The sequence below is a fragment of the Silene latifolia genome, unplaced genomic scaffold (genome assembly GCF_048544455.1).
Source record: "Silene latifolia isolate original U9 population unplaced genomic scaffold, ASM4854445v1 chrun_scaffold_16, whole genome shotgun sequence".
NCBI classification, from domain to species: Eukaryota; Viridiplantae; Streptophyta; class Magnoliopsida; order Caryophyllales; family Caryophyllaceae; genus Silene; species Silene latifolia.
This window is the reverse complement of record NW_027413123.1, coordinates 8,836,552-8,856,618: the sequence shown is the minus strand read 5'-3', so window position 1 is coordinate 8,856,618 and position 20,067 is coordinate 8,836,552. Positions and strand designations below refer to the sequence as shown.

The following is a 20,067-nucleotide window of genomic DNA, read 5'->3' as shown; positions in this document are numbered from 1 at the left end:
GACAGCTTGCCTGCTACTTCGCTCTACCATTGCCGTCTGAAAGTAACCATGCTCTCTTATTCTCCATCTTTTTTATTAATTGCAACCTACTTTGGGGACAATTTTTATAGGTATATACTGATTGGGCCAGATTATGCTCATGTCTTTGAAGCGAGGAAGTCTCCTGTTGTCGATGGTGTTGTTATGAGGAACCCTGATGGAAAAGAGGTTTGTAATGTTATGTAACACGGCACTTATGTTCGAAAACATCAATTCCAGTGCATGTAGTGGTTGTTTAAAGGAGTAAGAAAAAATTTCAGGGGTCTTTTAGAGTAAATGCTGATAAGTTGAGAACACATTTTTTGGTGTTATTGAAGGAAATGTAGATCTATATATATACAAACATACTCATATATGTTCTAATTTAATTTGTCATAAAATTAAAGATTGATCTTATGCATGCAAACATTAAAATAAAATAAGGAAGAAACATTGTTCTTACAATGGATTTTCGGTTTAAATGGGCACAAAAGAAATCTCCTTTTCTTTTGTTCTTGAGCTTTCCTTTTGGAGGAACTAAGATCCAAGTGTAGGATCTCTCCCTAAGCTTTATACCCAAGGCTTACTCTTAATTAAAATTAATATCATAAGATCTAGTACAATATTAATTTAGTAGAAAAATTGACCCAAAATAATTTGGTATTTTGATCCCCAAAACCGGTTGGGAGTGAATGGGAGAGGAAGTGATTTCTCTTTCTAAAACTTAATATTTTGATAAGTTAGAATGAAATGAATGAATTACACTATCATGCATGTAGTGTATCAAAAAATATAAGACAAAACCCTTTGCCTTTTTCTTTTGTCAAACCGTGTAGGAGGGAAGAGGAGGAAGAAAAAGACCCAATGCATGCTCTTGTTTGCCTTCACAAGGTAAACTAGGGTTGCATGACTACTAAAGTAAGTCATCATAATGTTTACCACTAATTTAAACAAACACAATATTTGCTTAAATCTCCCCTTAATTTCGACACTTTTGATAATATGGATTCCATATTATTTTTGTCAATTGTCAATATGTCACATGTCATATGTAACATAAATTTGTTATGTATTCTTAACATATTAAAAATCAACGTATTAATAAAAATATGTCATATACAAAAATCGACTTAGTAATTCATAATTACTTGTACCAAAATATTTTTACCGTTTATAAATCACAACAGTTTGTATTTATAATAATTCATTCAAATTCAATTGTTTCCTTAAACAATAATTTCATCCGAGTAATGATACGATTAAATTACTTAGACCGTATCACATTTAATCACATTTCAATGTAATACGTAAATTTTACTTCCAAAATCGTCCGTCAATTTTTCAAGTAATTTAATTAACTCGTAACATTATACGATTAATTAAATGATCAATTAAGAGTGTTGCCCTATAGGTATGACCTAGGGGTCAACTGATCACCACCGTCGCACGACAAAGAATGTCAAACTCTAGTCACCAATCATTACCGATATATGTTGACCAAATTGACAAGAAAAATACTTCCCAATTGTATTCTTTAAAATGAGATTTAATAATGATATTTAAATCATGTGATCGCACTATTGTTGAGGACACATTTCCCAACAATCTCCCACTTGTCCTCGACAAGTGTGAGTCACCAATTCTCTTGTCCTATTACTATCTCCCACTCAATGCAAGGTGTCTTTCTGGTCGTACTTGCAAGTGATCATATCGAGAGTGGTTTCCTCGATCTGGAGAATAACTGTTTGGCCGGATTTATCCACTGATACCTTCCGAGCGCGTGGCCACGCATTTCCAGTTCATTACTCCTTGAGTGGCCCTGAGATATTGTTTTAACCCTGACAAGGGGATGGACAATTCCTATCGCACTCATTCCCTTCGACTAGCCACAACCATCATAACCCAAAATATGCCCATTTGACCCCATTTACGAAGGTCGTAGTAACATAAATCAAAGTTAATCTGAAACTGTGCCATCTTAGGTGAATAGTCTTTAGTCAAAAGAATCGACTCATTAGAATACTATAGCAGCTCTCGCCACGACCAGGCTATATAAATTTGCCGAACTCTATAAGCGGTCATTAGGCCCAAAATGTTCCTAATACCGCCTTATGTGATCGACTAGTCATCTCACATGACTCTATGGCACTTGAACTTGCCATCAATCGCATCACACTCTAGTCACTTCGAGACGTCACCTCATACAAGTGACTATGGGCGAATACAATGTTAATCCGTGTTCACTTTAACGGGGTTCAATTGTCACTACAACCCGTTTGGATGTAACAAAGTATAAAAGGAGTTTTTAAAGAAAAAACTCGAAGACAAATGCGATTATCACATATGAATAGTCAATGCCTGATTACTATTTCATATTCTATAATCTAATTTAATCTTGTATGTAGTTGTTCATTTCAACTCAATTGAAATGACATGACTTATCATGTTAAGCCTATAAGAAGGCTTTGGTTAGTAAGTTTTATCAATTTCTTGTACCTTACTCAACCCTACTACATACTCGTTTTCCTTTGTAATGTATACATTTGCATCACAAAACTTTCTGAGTACGTGTCGAGATCCAATCAAGACATAGGCCCTCTAGCCTAAGAATAGGTCCCACTGTTTTCACAGTGTGCGGGACTCATCCTCTTGCACATCTCATGATTACAAGTGTACTCAATTTTCGTTATAAATATTTCTTATTGTTCTTTATTGCCTAGAACGATTCTAGAAAATCTACTTCTTAATTAACATTGCCACAATGGTATCTTAACCATCCTGATGTGTTTTGATTATGGTTTTGTCGGAAACCATGCGCAATCTCAATTGTCAATTGTCACTTGTGTAACACCCTTACACAAAATTGCATCATAAACACTTTGCTTTACAGCCTTAATGCTTCTGTAAGCACTTAAGGGTAATCTTTATTGCTTACTGGGCAAAGATTACTTAAATTCGATTTTGAAAACAATTCATCATACTCAAAGCATATGAAGTGTTATACATCATTTCCTTTTAATTGATTCGGCAGCGGAAGCAAATGGAATCAATCAAATATGTTCAATATAATTTAACTAGTCATGAATCTTATCAACGTAAGACTTCTTATTGACGCTAATATCATGTGGATTTATCTTCATAAAACCGGATATTCAAGACGTATTATAATACTCCAAAAGTCTTAAATCATTCTCGATGATCAATATGTCATCCACATATCGGACTAATTAAAACTTCCGTAACTCCCACTAAACTCCACGAGTAAACATAACTTCTCGACTTATCGAGAAATGTTTTATCACATGATCAAAATGTTGATTCCAACTCATGGATGTCCTACTTAAGACCCTCTCTTAAGTTTCACATTATCTTAGGATTGCAAGAATCTACAAAACTCATGACATGTATTGAATACATTCCTTCTTTTGAAGAAGTGGGTTTTAGATTCACTTGCTACGTATTTCATAACTTCATAATGAAACACAATCCCTAAGAAGATTCAAATAGACTTAAGCATTTCAATTAGTGCAAAACCCTTTGCAACCAATCTTGCTTTGAAATATCTCTTTATTAGTGCAAAACCCTTTGTAACTAATCAAGCCTTTTATTTCGGATTCTCATGGCTCTAAGCCTTGTATTGAGTTGTGACTTAAACACTCTTATGTAAGTCATATGTTCATTACTTTCTAGAAGTAATCAACTTGAATCAAACAATTTCTTTTGTAAGTTATAAGCTCTTTACTTTCTTAAAAGTAGCATGAATTCATCATTTTTAACAAGTGACGAATTTAACCTCCTAGGTATTGAAGAAACAATGTATAATGTTTTACACAAAACGTCTCATGTAGCCAAGAAAGACCAGTTTCTTGCGACATAACATTCTCTGTGGCATTCTTTGTGGCTCTTGAATAATTTATCCCACTCTGTCTTCTAGAAATAAACTTGTATTTTAGAAAGACAGCTTCACGAGCCACAAACCCGGTGTACTCGTGATAATTGAAAGGGAAAAATGAGCATTTGTTTCTTGTGAAAACTTACAAACATGGTACCCTTACCATTTCATATCTCATATGATTCGATTTAGTGGAAAAATAATTTAGACAAAAATGATAATATCCCCAAAAGGATCAAGTAACTCAAAGTAACTTGATTGAAGTTCAACCATATCGAATAGCGTTTGATTTCTTATCCAACCACACATTATTCCATAATGTGTGCTAAGAGAGATTAACTTGTGATACTATATCACATTTCCTTTGGCTTATATCAAAGTCTTCACTTTGATAATCCCATCACGACTTAAATCGTGATTCCTTGAACTCTTTGAAATTCTTCAAAGATTTCTCTATTTACCTTATTAAGTGAACACATTAGCGTCTGCCTAAATCGTTGGTAAAAGAAAATGATCAACCTATTTTGGATCAATGATTTACAACCTCGATCTCCTTTTCAACCAAAAGGCACGAGACATCTTGCTTTGAATACAAGATACGCATATACCATTAACAATCTAATGGTTTCAAGAGTACTCGATAACTCTTTGCGTTCATCATTCCAATATTTAAGGTTTGATCTTGGGTTACCAATTTGAGTCTTGCATCATCTTCATGATATATCATTCTAGTTTGGTTTAGAATATTATCACCTTGATAATGGGCTAGCCATACATCAAATCGTGGTGTATAGGGTCACAAAAGTGAAACCTCTTTTGTATCTTAACAAGTTTGTATTCTTATTTAGAGTTTATGTACTTAATAGTCACAATTAAGTACAACTCCAAACCCGAAAAACTAGATTTAGTACACAATGACTCTATCTCTCGACTTCATTGTTGCTAGTCGTCATATTCTAATCATTCTATGTATCGCATACCATGATGAAAACCACCACTGGTTTCTAATATTGACGAAGTGGTACTAGCAAAATTTATGTTTAACCAAATAAACATTTAAAGAAGAAGATCCCATTAGATGTCCCACAACTAATTTTGTTGATTCTTCAATAATTTGGGGTAGTTTCCTCTCTTGTGTCCAACATTTAAGACAATGGAAACTTTATCGGTCGGGATTGATAGGTTAAGTATCGTCATTCTCAACAACTTTACCTTTAACATTACCTTGTATCAATTCCATTATAATTTTTACTTCTTGAACCTCGTCCTCATCTTAACGGTTTAAGAGAATGCTCCCACTCATTTCAATGAGTCTTTGCTTTGAGAAGCAAAATTGAATTCATGAAGATTACTCTTCATTTGTTCGTTTTAGTCTTAAACCTTTCATTGAAGTGGTTGCGTTATTTTGGTCAATTACGAATTCTGACAAATCTAATTTACCAAAACAATTTATCGCTTCAAGGTACTTAATTCAATTAAGTATATGAATAATAATCCATTGTAAGTAGATGTGTTAGTCAAGAATCAAAAACCTGTTTGATAATGAATAACTTTAATCTATACTCTTTACAAGAGATCATTAGCAATGGTTCATTTGAGGTTTTAGAAGCAAATTCATATTTGTCTTTAGTTACGATGTTTTAATGGAGATTTGAATCAAAAATCGAAATGATATCGTATATGATTGTGGTAAAGAAATAGAACAATATAATAACGGAATAGTGGAAAACTTAACATTTATCGTTTTATTAATACTTGTAAATAACAAGTAAAGCATTTACATAGTGACCTCTACCCAACTATGATAAATGATTCCAAGATCCAAATTCATATTAACTTGGGTACGGTATGGCCGATGAAACCCTTATCAATATAACTCGGTGGATTAACGTTTTAATCGATTCTACTTTTAGAACTCTTGGTCGATAAAATTACTCTAATAATTATCTATAGCCCGGAACACATGCAACTACGGTCGCGAATACTTCCGTTGAGCTCAATCCAAATTTCGAATAAATGTGTCCATGATCCAAATCCACATCAACTTGGGCACGGTATGGCCGATGAAACCCTCATCAACATGAATTCGGTGGATTGACATTTATCACCCACTTCCCCTACGTAACAAGGTTTGTACCCCGGTAGGGCCGAGTGCACTCCCTCGCGAAATAGGTTTTCATGGTTTCTACTATTTGGTAAGGCTATGTCTCAATTAATTGTTTTAGCGAGAGGTCATGTCAATTTATTATCTATCATGTTTTAAGTGAACTAAAGCGGTGAACTACGATAATTTTAATTGACACGGTCGATAAACTCGATAAAAGAAAATGCATGTTTTAGTTATGGCGATTTAGCGATGCATGTGACATAAAATAAAATGCAAGCATAAAAATAAATAAATCCTAGTATGGCCTTTCCTAAAATAGAAAAACTATTTAACTATTACATATTCGGAAACCAACTCCATTGGTCCCTTGAACTTCGGTTGTGGCACGCATCTCGAGGTAACACCGTCTTTATGTATCGCCATTCTTGAAGAAATCCGTCTTTGGGAACTCCGGAATGAATAAAATTACATAATAAATTACATAATTTCCTATTATACATTTGTAACTAAAATAAAATAAATCTATTAAATTACAAAACGGTGATACGAGATCACAATAAAATTACAACCGAATCGATATTCCCATACATTTCGGGAAATATCAATTAAAATCTAAGGCCATACTAAGTAAAATTACATAATTCAAAATTACATAAATTAAAATTATGACAATCATAAAGAAAATGCAGCATTATAATATGTATGAACATGCTCAATTTTATGCTAAATCGCCTTTAATTAGCCAATATCATATATTACTCGGTTTTTACGGATTTGCGTGATTTCAACATTTTACAATCACAAAAATTACATAAATTCATATTTATGCATAAGTTAATTACCCTAACATCTTAGGACTCAAAATTTAGTCTTCACTAATAATTTGACCATAATTAACTCATTTTTATAAAATTGTTCATTAATGGACTAAAAAAACAAAAATAAGCTATAAACTTCAAATAAATCACAAAAATTTCAAATAAATTCAAAATTTGAAATTTAAACTCATGAACATTCTGGAAAAATACCATGACACTCATAATGTTCAAAATCTTAGGTTAAAAATTTCGAAATTTTTCCGGAAAAACAATGTTGCGGTTTATCGATTTTAACTAAAATAATCATAAAAACATGGAAAAAATTATATTCATAAATTTTTCAATTTTAGATCTGAAAAGGATAATAAAAAGCAACATTAGACGTTTTTCCTAAGTCATAGATTATGTTTTATTAATTTTACACTAATAATGTCACTATTTATGCTATTTTTCTTCAAAAATCCATAAATCATGCAAAAAGACTTCTTTATAGCCAATTATTTTACACACATCTTGTAAAATTGTATGTGACAACATATTAATTTTCTATGACCAGATTCAAAATTTAACTCATATTAACCTATTTTTCACCTAAAACCGAATTTAATAATGAAAAATCCATTTTTCGAGCATAACAAGTCCAAAAATTATGAAAATTTACAGGTTATCTCAAAATAATATATGTGACAACATATCCAAAAATCAACTGAAAATTCGAAGTATAGCTAATTTTAGACCAAAAATGACATTTTTACTCATAAAATCATATTTAAATGTCATTATTGTATAATATGAACAATAAAAATCCGTAAAATTAACCAAAATATCCTAAAACATTTTAGGACCAGAAATATTAACATGCATGAATTAATTTCGTGATATTTCATAATAACACAAATTTTATAAGTTTTATATGTTATTTTTATAACTCGGACAAACTTTTAACCGATTTGCATGCAAACAACCATGGCTCTTGATACCGATTGAAGGAAATGTAGATCTATATATATACAAACATACTCATATATGTTCTAATTTAATTTGTCATAAAATTAAAGATTGATCTTATGCATGCAAACATTAAAATAAAATAAGGAAGAAACATTGTTCTTACAATGGATTTTCGGTTTAAATGGGCACAAAAGAAATCTCCTTTTCTTTTGTTCTTGAGCTTTCCTTTTGGAGGAACTAAGATCCAAGTGTAGGATATCTCCCTAAGCTTTATACCCAAGGCTTACTCTTAATTAAAATTAATATCATAAGATCTAGTACAATATTAATTTAGTAGAAAAATTGACCCAAAATAATTTGGTATTTTGATCCCCAAAACCGGTTGGGAGTGAATGGGAGAGGAAGTGATTTCTCTTTCTAAAACTTAATATTTTGATAAGTTAGAATGAAATGAATGAATTACACTATCATGCATGTAGTGTATCAAAAAATATAAGACAAAACCCTTTGCCTTTTTCTTTTGTCAAACCGTGTAGGAGGGAAGAGGAGGAAGAAAAAGACCCAATGCATGCTCTTGTTTGCCTTCACAAGGTAAACTAGGGTTGCATGACTACTAAAGTAAGTCATCATAATGTTTACCACTAATTTAAACAAACACAATATTTGCTTAAATCTCCCCTTAATTTCGGCACTTTTGATAATATGGATTCCATATTATTTTTGTCAATTGTCAATATGTCACATGTCATATGTAACATAAATTTGTTATGTATTCTTAACATATTAAAAATCAACGTATTAATAAAAATATGTCATATACAAAAATCGACTTAGTAATTCATAATTACTTGTACCAAAATATTTTTACCGTTTATAAATCACAACAGTTTGTATTTATAATAATTCATTCAAATTCAATTGTTTCCTTAAACAATAATTTCATCCGAGTAATGATACGATTAAATTACTTAGACCGTATCACATTTAATCACATTTCAATGTAATACGTAAATTTTACTTCCAAAATCGTCCGTCAATTTTTCAAGTAATTTAATTAACTCGTAACATTATACGATTAATTAAATGATCAATTAAGAGTGTTGCCCTATAGGTATGACCTAGGGAGTCAATCGATCACCACCGTCGCACGACAGTAATGTCAAACTCTAGTCAGCCAATCATTACCGATATATGTTGACCAGTTGACAGTAAAAATACTTCCCAATTGTATTCTTTAAAATGAGATTTAATAATGATATTTAAATCATGTGATCGCACTATTGTTGAGGACACATTTCCCAACAGTTATTATCTCTTCAAGGTAATGCCGTCTTCAGTTTATGAGTTGGAAAGATTTATAAATTACGTTCGAAGCAGGAAGAGTGCCTTATGAACTAGAAGCACAAATTACTGGTATCTAGGAAAAAAATATTATTCTTGATGATGTGCGAGAAGACCGTGATCAAGGTTTACTTAACGTTATCGGTTTTACTGATGTAAAAGTTTGGTTTCATGCCTTTCCGATTTTCACTGATTTTAGGTCCTTTGGTTGGTGTGGAATGCTAAGAACCTACACCATATATTGCTGCTTTTGATAAGCTGTACAGCGACTTCATTATCAACTGCCTAAATGGCTTCCAGCCTTCCGCAAATGGTGGGGTAGGGAGGGATGTAGGGGAGGAGGTACACAAGCTTACCTCTGTGCTACACAAATGACAAATAGGCTGTTTCCAGAGAACCTATAATGAAAATTGTTCAGAGAATCGCATTCAATGACTCTTACTTGCACAATAAAAAGAAGCCACGGTGGAAGAAATTACAAATATATTCATTATTAGCTATTCTTTGTATACCTTTAACTGCAGAGCTCTATATCTTTGTGATGCAGACATATGATATCGCTATTTAGTTATATTATAATTAGCTTCAATCTTTGTGGACTTGTGTATACCTGTGCATCTTTTTTTTGCTATTAATTTTGCGCATGCCAGTCTGCTTTCTAAGCTATGACTCCTCAAGTGATCTTATGAGTATGTTGTACTGTGATATCTATGATAGTCTTTATGCTAAAGTAGCAAAGGTTCTACTGGTACGAGATCTAAGGAGCGTTCCTTTGCTTGCTAGGTGAGATATCATGTGCTTCTGACTCCCACCGAAAAACAAATGGCAAGAGAAGTATGCATTGCTTTTGGTCAAGCGGTAAGTATGATCAACATAGAGAAAATGGTCATATTTTGTATTGCACTTCACAATTTTACTCGACTGTGATATCACTGAGAATATAGCAGTTTCATACTATTCTCATATTGCCTGTTTTCTTATCTTTCCTGAATTTAAAACTTCGTAAGAAGACAGGGAGTAGGAAAAATGTTTATTCCAATTAGTTTTTTACGCTATGTTCTTAGGGTTGTTTAATTTAGTGTACTGTTAATAGTGAGAATGCAAAAAGCTTTCTGCTACGTAGAAGTGCAAAATGCTTTAATTGATTTGTTTATGTTGCTTAGATTAGATTTTTTTTGAAAACTGGTAGCCACAATGTGCAGGAGACTCAACACTGTCTTCATTCTTAGACAACAAATGGTCAAATTGAACATTTACAGCCAACTCTTCTAGAACCTTCTTGTGGGCACCTCCTTGCCAAAGAATCCTCCCTTGTATCTTCATTTTAGTTATTATCTTCTTATTCTATCAAAGAACTGTTGAAACTTCCTTTTCAATCTTAGCTAGTGACATTTGTAATTGGAGGCATGGAGGCGCAAGAATCAAGATGAGTAGGGGTTCCTTGTTAAAATGTTTTGCATACATCTGGTTCTGGTCATTTTGATGCATTTTTATAAGAAATATTTTCTGAATTAGATTTGTTTGACTAGTAACCTGTTACTTTCGATGGCTCTGCTTGCTTTATGCTATAGTAATGGCTAACGCTATTATTATATTGTGATTGGTGCAAATGCATTTTAATCATTCCTTTTGTTCTGCGTTATACTTTCATGTAACTTTCGTTTATATTCTGTCTCTTCCAGGTTTGTGGATTTGATCTGTTACGTTGCAGGGGGCGGTCATATGTTTGTGACGTTAATGGATGGAGCTTTGTTAAAAATTCTCACAAGTACTGCATTTAATGTTTTACATTTTTCTCTAGGAATTTGTATTTTCTTGTCTTGTCTTGCGTTTGACATGGCTTTTTATTTGTTTTCTGCTTTTATTCTCCGACCTTACCCTTTTTTTCTTGGTACTACCATAGCCCTATAGAAACACATGTTTTGTGTATGAGTGCTACAGTATGTTGTGGCAAGGATTCAAAGTTTGAAATGTTTTTAAAATTACATCAGGAAAACTATTTTAAAAATGTTATAAGTTGAAACCCCATCCTGAGACCTTAAAACCACCTCATGTCTTTCCATTTGATGGTTTTACCCAAACTTGGTCATCAAGACTTGAAGCAAAAGAAGCCACACCTAAGCCATGCTTCCACCCGATTTTGTCCTTCGGCCTATTTGAGGTCCCAGACTCAAAATCCGTCTAAGAAGGTACGGTAATTTTTGCCATGTCTCAATTCTTTAATGAATCTGGAGACTTTTTAGCTAGGAACTTTATTTAAAATAAGGATTCGAATTAGGAGGAAATCCCGAGTTAAAACCGAGTAACAAGTTATCGGTTTTCAACCATTGGCCTAGGTTCGCTTCCAAATGGTCCTATTTCTTCTAGTAAACAAATCAAGACCATCCTAGGATAATAATAAGGCATATTTTCGGCCAAGAAGAGTCCTAATAGGCTGCTCTTGTTCTTCCCAAGAAGGCTCACATGTCGCTTTCAAAGGAGGTTCAATTGTCACTATCATTCTTACATTTGTGTAAGGCTTTTGTTTGACCCTATGATGGCTGCTCCAAGGGCCTTTTTCGGCTGCTATGTAGACCAAGGAAGGCTCCAATTTTAGCTTCCCTAGATAGCTCAAGGTCACTCTCATTTGTGGAGACCTATGTAAGACTTAGGGAAGAGTTCTTGGCCTATTGTTGTTGTTGTGCATACACGGTGCCTAGGAGCCGAATTAGCATCTTTTTCTTTGTTTTCTTACTTGTTTAATGCTAGCCCTTGGATGTAAAATAGGTGGTTAAGATTAGAAGGCTTGGATACTATATAAACCAAGTCCTTGGTTGTAAAATGACAGATTTGATTGAGTTAAAAACCAAGTAAGAAACCGAGTGTTTTCTTCATCAAAATTCTATTCTTTGCTCAGTGCTTGAATAGTCCTCTTTGCTTAGTGCTTGAGGTTGGACGAGTCCTTTACTTAGTGTTGGGATTAGTCTTAGTTTTAATCTATTGCTTCGTGTTCGGATTAAAATATATCTTGTTCGAGTCACGCCATTCAAACGGTATTTGTCGAGTGCAAAGCCGGGCTCAAGTGTCTCTTTTTCTTTCCTTCCGAGAGTTGAACATTCATTTCGACTGTTTAATTCCTCCTTGTCTGTCCAAAATTTCAGTCCTTTTATTCATAATCAAACACTCTATTTCACTGTCAAATTCGAGTCTTTTGTCCAAAAACTCGAGTCTTGAGAGGTTTTACTTCAAGACTTAACTTCATATTCTCACATCTTGCTTTTGTTTCACATACACATCGACCCTACTTGCTGAATCTTATTAGTATAGACCCGTTTGCTTTACGTAGGGGTAAGAGAAAAGAATCAAGAAAGGGATACAAGGGAAAGAAAAGGGGTGACATTAATTCTCTTACCTGATTGGTATAACCATCGCCCTCACCCTATAAAATCCCGCCCCTCAAACCCCAGAGCTCGTGGTGCTTATGAGGGTAGGAGATGGATTTCTAGGGTAGTGGTGGTAGTATGAAAGTGGGGTGGATGTTTCAACGTGGCGGGGGCATAGTTTGAAATTGTGGTATGGGCCGTGATTACGATTGCGGTAATGGTGTCACAGAATTGTTCTCGACTCATGCGTCTTGGTCCAGGTTGTGGTTATCGCGGAAATATGTACTTAAAAAAGTTTTTGTAGATATTCTACTGTATATTGTCGATATCATATCAAGTTAAGATTATTCTTTCTAGAATAGTTGATTGACCAGTTTTAGACAACTTTGTGGTGCTTTACTTTACAAAGTTTGGCCCGTACAAGTTATAACTCGATCATTTTGGGTTCTTCGCAGTCGTTTCGAGAGTTGGCGATATTTACATACTATAAATTAGCCGTGTCGGCCAGTGTTTTTTCCTATTTCTAATTTACCCGATACATCTCGGGATATCTTGTACAAAGAACATTTGATATCGATACATCTCGGGAGATACGAGATGTATAGGACAAGATTTTAAACTATGGGTGGGGGCCGTGGAGCGTTAGGACAAAGATCGGCGGTGATCCAGGTGGTGGGAGGAGGAAGTAGTGGATGTTGGTGGTAGGGGGTAAGAGTTTGGGAAACCTTTGGGGAGGAATCAATTTGGAGGATTAAGAGATAAACCTAAAATGAGAAGTGGGTAAAGTGTAAGAAAAACAACAAACAAGCCCCAAAGTAAGGGAATGGGAAGGTTTTATTCTCTTTCCCTATTCTAAAACCCTCCAACAAACGCCCCCTAAGAGTTTTCTATCGGGTGTTTCTACACCTGTACACTTTCTTGAGGGGTGGATGCAACATGCAACTATGCAAGTAGATAAACGACTATTAGTTGATTATATGCCTTTTCCAGGCGTTCTTCTTTCATTAACCCCTATATTTACATTACATAAACTGTACTTTTTTGCCTTCAATTATCATCTTTTGTGTTTCAATCACTTTATATTTTCTTATCACTTATTACTCCACTAATGATTTATATATGGAGCAATGACTTGATTTGTCTTTTTTTTCACCTGGTTCTTTTTGGTAATTAATATCTTCTCTATTTTGTGAGTATTTACATATTTATATTTGCGCTTGTAGGTATTATGATGACGCTGCTTGTGTATTAAGGAAAATGTTTTTAGATGAAAAAGCCCCACATTTATCGTCAACTATTCCTCCAACTTTACCTTGGAAGTCCAAGGAATCGGCCAATGCTTCGAAGGTCTTACACGTCGGGGTAGTGGAATAATCGGAACATTTGGGCAAGCGGAGGAGTTAAGATGTGTGATTGCCGTACTTCGCGCGAAAGCCTCTTGACAATAAAGTTTCATTATGTTGCATATTACAAAGTCATTTCTGTTTACTCTATGGTGTACTTTAGCTAGTAGCTCTTTTAAAGAGACGGGAATTTGGCGATCACTTTACTTTATCACACAAAGGAGATATTTCTATGCTTTAGTCAATTCATTAGGCGAAAAGAGACTTGCAATCATTTCATTTGTTTTTCTTAGTGCCATGAAGAAATGATAAGGATAGTTATTGTCTGATGATTATGGTACGAATCCTTCATGGAAACTGGTGAAGAAACCTACCGCGTGTTGTAAGAAAATATTTTGGTAATGAAAGAATCCTTGCTGTGCTTGACAATGTTCCCTATGTGTGTTCTTTGACTAGAGTTTGAGAGATAGGAGGAAGTTATAGTTTCCTTTTATCTAGCTTTTGTACCCGCTTTCTTTTTTATTATCATGTGATGTTATGTCTTGTGCAATATACCATGCGTTTTTCATTTCCTGACCGTCAAGTTTGGCACATTTAGTGGTGATAGAACTCCCAAGCAAAAAGTGAAGTTGAAGGCTACGAGGAAAAGTTGTTGAACTTGATCTTTGAAGTACAATGGCGGCCGGCCTAGAGCAGAGGTTTTTACCTGTTTTCTAAAATAGTTTTTAAAATAATGCTTAAATTATTGATTTTGGTTTGTTTTGAAAATAATTGTCGAATTTGGGTGCGTGTAAACTGCTTTAATCCGAACCTGGGCATTTCACATGGTAGCTGTGGCCTACAGTCAGCATTTGACAACACAGCTTTTGTAATAGTAGCTCTCTGAAAACTCAAAATAAAAAAGCCACTATAGAGCCGCATGTCTTATAGCGGCTCTATAGTGTTTTTCAGTTTCAATTTTTTTGATAATTTGTAGACCCATGGTCTTTTTTTTTTATTGATTTTTAACCATTTCCTTCCGACAAAGCTAAAAAGTGCGGTCCGATTCAGGATCTTTTAGATGCCACGAGAGCCCTTGTTCCCCGCTCCAGGTAGGTATATAAATATTAGTTTATATTGGTTTATTTTATGCGATTTCACTTTATTACGATTGCTTTTGTGTTAATGTGTAATGAGATTGGTTTTACAGATTGGAGAAGTTTGAATCTTTATGCCAAGTCTTTGTTGTCACTATTAAAGTCTACCTGTACTACGGTGTACTTGATATGTATCCTTCTTTGTGAATATAGAAAAACTTCAGTGAAATCATATGATCCAGAGATAGGCTTTTGAATCATAGTTTTTGTATATGGGTTTCCAGAAAAGGAATGTTCATCGTTGTAATGAGTTGTCCTATAGATCCCTTTAGGCACCGTTACAACTCATAAGATATATAAAACCACGTCAAATCTTAATCGAATCAAGTATCACAATCAGTCTTTAGCATTCATCGTTTTTTTATGAATCTAATCTTGGAATTATGCAAGGTAATCTCGATAAGGTGTCTGACTTGTTCTTATAAAGTGTGTTTTTGATAACAAAGAGTTCCATAACAAGTTGGTTGAGTGGCAAAAAGCTTGGAAACTAACCTTTGCCACCCTCTTTGATAGTTGGAATCGTAGTGACAGTAACATGGACTGTGTTTCTTGTTTTTCTTATGCTCAAAGTTTTGTAGAATTCGCTTTTCTCAGATTGTCCACCTGAGCGTTTTATTTTTGATGGGTATTTTTTCAAGGCATGCTTGTTTCCTCTATTTTGGTTTGCTTACTTCTATTTTGGTGGTACAGACCTGACAGAGAGAGCGATAGCGAAGTAGAGGATATTGAACATCTTTGAGAAACTTCGTCAAGTCAAGGTCATGCTTGAGGAGGTGACTCACTGCAAACTTCTTTTTCATTATTTAACGCTTTATGCTGAACATGAATTGTGTCAAGATAGCTTCTTTTGTTAGTCTCTCTGAGGTACTTGGATCATTCTGTTCCAAATCAACCGTCTCGGCCTAATTAGGGACGACGTCTACTTGTTGGGCTGGGTAATGCCCCTTTTAGTGTTTTTGAGTTATGATTCTTTCTTTTGGTGTTTTTATGTTCTGATGTTTTCTTTGTTGCAGATGATTCTGTATGTCCTAATTTCAATGCGATTGTCTGAGGTTGGTAGTCACATATTAACTGTAGCTAGGTTGGTGAATGTTCCTTGTCTTTCTTTTTCAGGGAGGACATTTTTCTGGTATATATAGAAAGGTCCAACTAAAACCATTGAAATGGGCAAGAGTACCCAAATGTACCGGTGAAGGTGAAGAAGAAAAACCCGTTGATGCTTTAATGGTCCTAAAATATGGAGGAGTTTTGACGCATCTTTGGTCGAAAACAGTTTAAATCTCTAAATCTCCATAAGAACAGGCTTAGGGATTTTTGTCTTGCTGGTTCTGACTGCCAGTGTAAGCTACCATCTCTTATTCTTTATCCATGTTGTCTTGACAGGCTGAAGAGCTTGGTCGGTATTTCCGGAATAATATGTATCCAGGTATCAAAAAGACCTTAAGGATACTGCCATTCATGGATTTTAATCCTTTGTATTCTACCCCCATTCTTTCTCGTGTTTGTCCTAGTTGCATTATCTTTCTCTTATTATAAAGAACCTCGAACATTAATAACTTAGAAAAATATATTTTATTGCTAAAATAATCGAGCATAGAGATAAACTTTAGGAGTTAATTATTAGGATCTTTGGCGTTGGGTCAAAATCTGTTGACGTGTATGTTAGTACACTACCAATATTCCTAGAGATGGCATCTTTTGCACCATCGCCGCTTAGGTGGCCCTAACCGCTCAATGGATCCAATAGAACCCTAAAATTATGTGAACCAAATCGTCTAGAATCGACTTTAGATCTTGATCAATAACTGATACAACTCTCTTTGTTCCACTCAGAATCAAACTAAACCCCACCTGTGATAACCCAATAATGACCTGGGCCGACTAATGACGCGGAATTGATTTAGCTTAATAATGAATTAATGATCCAGTTGAAATCTAACATTAAAGTATTGAACTCCAGAGTTGTAAACTAAGATTAATAAATTCGACCTAATGGCAACTCCCTACACGAAATCCGTCAAAAAATTTGATTTGGACCGAATTGGCTGCCCAAAGGGTAATATCGATATGTAAAACCCCGAGCCCATTGACCATGTTTGCCTTAACCCCGATTGAAAACCAACTCCCAACCACCGCTCTAGTAATCGCAAATCAAGTTTAGTAATTTAATACCATGGTTGCTATACAATATACCACTTACAAATTTCACATATGTGTGTTGTCCTCCTGTTATTCTATTTGTTTTGCTCTCTCATTATGGGTCATCCGGAAGTAAACTATTTGTGCGCTGCGCACTTTGCCATGTCATTTGGTGGGGTGGGTAAGTGAGGCTCTAGGGTCTTGATGTTGTTCTCTCTTCTCTTCGGCTTGTCAACCATTCTGTTGATTCCCGTGCTTATGATGGCGAGTAACTTGATAGGCATAGCACTTTTCTTCACCCGAGTCTTAAACTTGTTTTTTTTTTTCCTCTCATGTTTATAGTTCAGCCAGGATAGCGAGGTAGAAATAACGTCATTGTTTAACTCGTGAGCTTGACCCTACGGCTGCAATGTGTAGCTTGCAATCACGTTGATCATCTTTCTGATCTAGCCGCTGGATCTTATTTCCTCTATATTTATTCTCTGATAGATGCTATGGAATTGTTTTTTTGTTATTTAATTATCAATGGGGCCTTATCCAATTGCTCAAACTTGGTGCCTTTAACTGCCCTTTCCTTTTTAACAAGTTTCATTTCCCTACTTTTGATTGGGAGCTTTCGATTTCTTCTTTGTACTTATCTTTTAATTGATTTTTTTAACATCAAAACTGTTTCTTTAACTTTCAGGTGAAGGCACAGGCCTTCTACGTCTTCACAGTACATATCGCCATGATCTTAAGATATACAGCTCTGATGAAGGGCGTGTGCAGGTAATTTTTCACCTATCCTCTATTTGTTTTTGTTTTTTTTGGTCAGTCTCTTGTGCTTTATTTTCTTCTATCTTTTAATATGTATATTTTTAATGAAGTAGCGTTTCCTGTTCTCCTGTATGTAATGTAATCCTTATACCAACTTTCGAATGCAATTGGCAGATGTCAACAGCAGCATTTGCCAAGGGTCTTCTTGACTTGGAAGGGCAGTTGACTCCAATTCTCGTAAGTTGTATTGTCTTCCTCACCAATCTTTCAATATGGTAGATGTGAGTCTATGTCAAAGTGACGTTGACCTTGGTGCAGGTTTCACTTGTTAGCAAAGATTCTTCAATGTTAGACGGACTTGCTAACGCTAGCACTGAAATGGAAGAAGCAAAGGTTATCTTTTATTAAAAGCTTAGTTGTAGTTTTTAATCTCTGTTCACCATGCTAAGTACTACTCCGTATATGTCTATGCGGCTGTTTTGGATTACTCTCCTACTTTGGCCGCCTTAATTATCATCCTTATTACCATATGTACAGTCTCCAATTTAAATACAGCCAAAGACTCATTATTCTTAAGTTTTGGATAATGATGGAATAAAGCAAAATGTCTAACCAATTGTTTTTGTTTCCTTTTGTTAAGTTGCTGTCATTCAATGCAATCTAGAATTTTAGATGCAATTTTCATTTTAGGTTGTTTGGAAATAACGTCTTTGTGTTGTTAACACAAGGTAAGGGTACGTAGACTACATACATACCTCCCAAAGCTTGCCATTTATTTAAAATTTTGAGGCAGTTGGTAATGTTCTTGTTGTATTATCATGTGATCATGTGGTTGTTCTGTTGTACCATCCTGCATGTTTTTGGAGCTAATTTAGTCTTCTCTTGTGGATAAGAAATTTATTTTTGGGAAGTCGTTCTTAGCATACTCGTTTTTTTGTATTCGTGTAGCTTTTTTTCTCTTCTATTATGAAAAATTATTCTTGGGCCAGTTCTGTGGGCTTCTGCCTTCTTTGTTAGAACAATATTTTTTGCCATTGTCCAGCATTAATTTGTATAAACTCACCAATTTAAGGGCTTTGTTCTCGTCTGTTAATTTTCTGTTGTTTTGCAAAAATACATATATTATTATGTGATCATGTGTTTTTCTACCTTCTTGAAGTGGACACTATGTGTTAATATTGTCCATCATTGAACAGTTTGAACTTCTCTCCTGTCATCAGACTAGTGTTTGTGTGTACATTTTTCTTGCCTGTGAATCAGTAAGAAATGTTCTGGTTGGTAAAAGAAAGAAAGCTTATTTAGAAAAGTGTATATTTTGCACTTTATTTGTGTAATGTCATTTCAAAGAGGTTGAATGAGATTATAACATCCGGAGCACCGACCTCTCATACCAATGGATCACCAGAATTTCCGTGGATGGTTGATGGGGCTGGACTCCCTCCAAATGTCGTTGAGTTCTTGCCAAAATTGGTATTTGACTATTTGTATACAAAATCCTATCCGATTTGGTACATTTTATATGTTTTTCACTATTTGTGAACAGTCTTTACTTTCTCCCGCCCCTCCCCTTTCCATGTGGTGTTAGTTTCACAAGTAGACCTGGCAAAAGCAACCCAACCCGAAGTGACCCGACCCGAAAAGACTGACCTGAGACCCGAAGTGACCCGAACTACATCATCCGAATGTGACCCGAAAACCCGAATTGACCCGACCCGACCATGACCCGAGCTTCTTGACCCGTAACTGGCCCGACCCAAAAATGACCCGATCTGAAAGCACCAAACCCGAAAATGACCCGACAAAATATAACTCTAATTGAACCGAAAAGACTTGAAATGGCTATTTCTCTAATATTCATTGACCCGAAAATGGCCCGACCAAAAACAACCCGACCTGCTTGACCCGAAATAGACCCAACCAACAAACCCGAAACCCAAAATGATCCGTCCCGACCCGAATTAACCCGAAATCAATGAAAAACTCAGAGCTGACCCGACCCGAATTGGCCCGACCCGAACCCGACCTGTTGACCCGTTTTGCCAGGCCTAGGTATTGGCTGTCTAGGTTTTCGACTTCAGTATTAAAAACCTCCATTATTTTTTTAAAAATCTTCATCAATGAAATTGTTGATTTCATATGGGTCCAATTTCTCTTAGCCATTTTGTATTTGGAATAGGAAAAATTGTTGACAACACCCTTTAATT

The 20,067-nt window shown here is 35.0% G+C and overlaps 1 pseudogene; it reads left to right on the top strand.

Moving 5' to 3' along the window:
• LOC141637240 (inositol hexakisphosphate and diphosphoinositol-pentakisphosphate kinase VIP2-like) overlaps positions 1-20,067 on the top strand; it is a 43,605-nt pseudogene that overhangs the window by 3,441 nt on the left and 20,097 nt on the right.